Raw genomic sequence first — 252 nt, 5'->3', positions numbered from 1 at the left:
CCGCCCTCACCCCCCCCTTTCCCCCCGACGGATTCAACTCCCCTGCCTGCCGCCTCCACACGAGCTCCGGACGATTACGGCTACACATTCCAGCCTCAGGATGACTTCCAGAGGTTCATGTATCAGGCGATGCTCGATACGAGAGGCACCTTAGACAGAGCCATCTCCGATATGCGGAGCCATGTCGACTCAGAGATGACGAGCATGTATACCAGATGGTGCGGAACCTCTTCACAGCTCGTCGACCAGAGG

At 58.7% G+C, this 252-nt stretch overlaps 1 protein-coding gene across 1 annotated transcript in view; it reads left to right on the top strand.

The window, feature by feature from the left end:
• The window catches only part of LOC104825394, a 17,732-nt gene that overhangs the window by 835 nt on the left and 16,645 nt on the right, over positions 1 to 252 (top strand). The gene's annotated exons all lie outside the window — the stretch shown is intronic.

This window comes from Tarenaya hassleriana, unplaced genomic scaffold (genome assembly GCF_000463585.1).
Source record: "Tarenaya hassleriana unplaced genomic scaffold, ASM46358v1 Cleome45, whole genome shotgun sequence".
Taxonomy (NCBI): Eukaryota; Viridiplantae; Streptophyta; class Magnoliopsida; order Brassicales; family Cleomaceae; genus Tarenaya; species Tarenaya hassleriana.
This window is presented reverse-complemented; position numbering and strand designations above follow the sequence as displayed.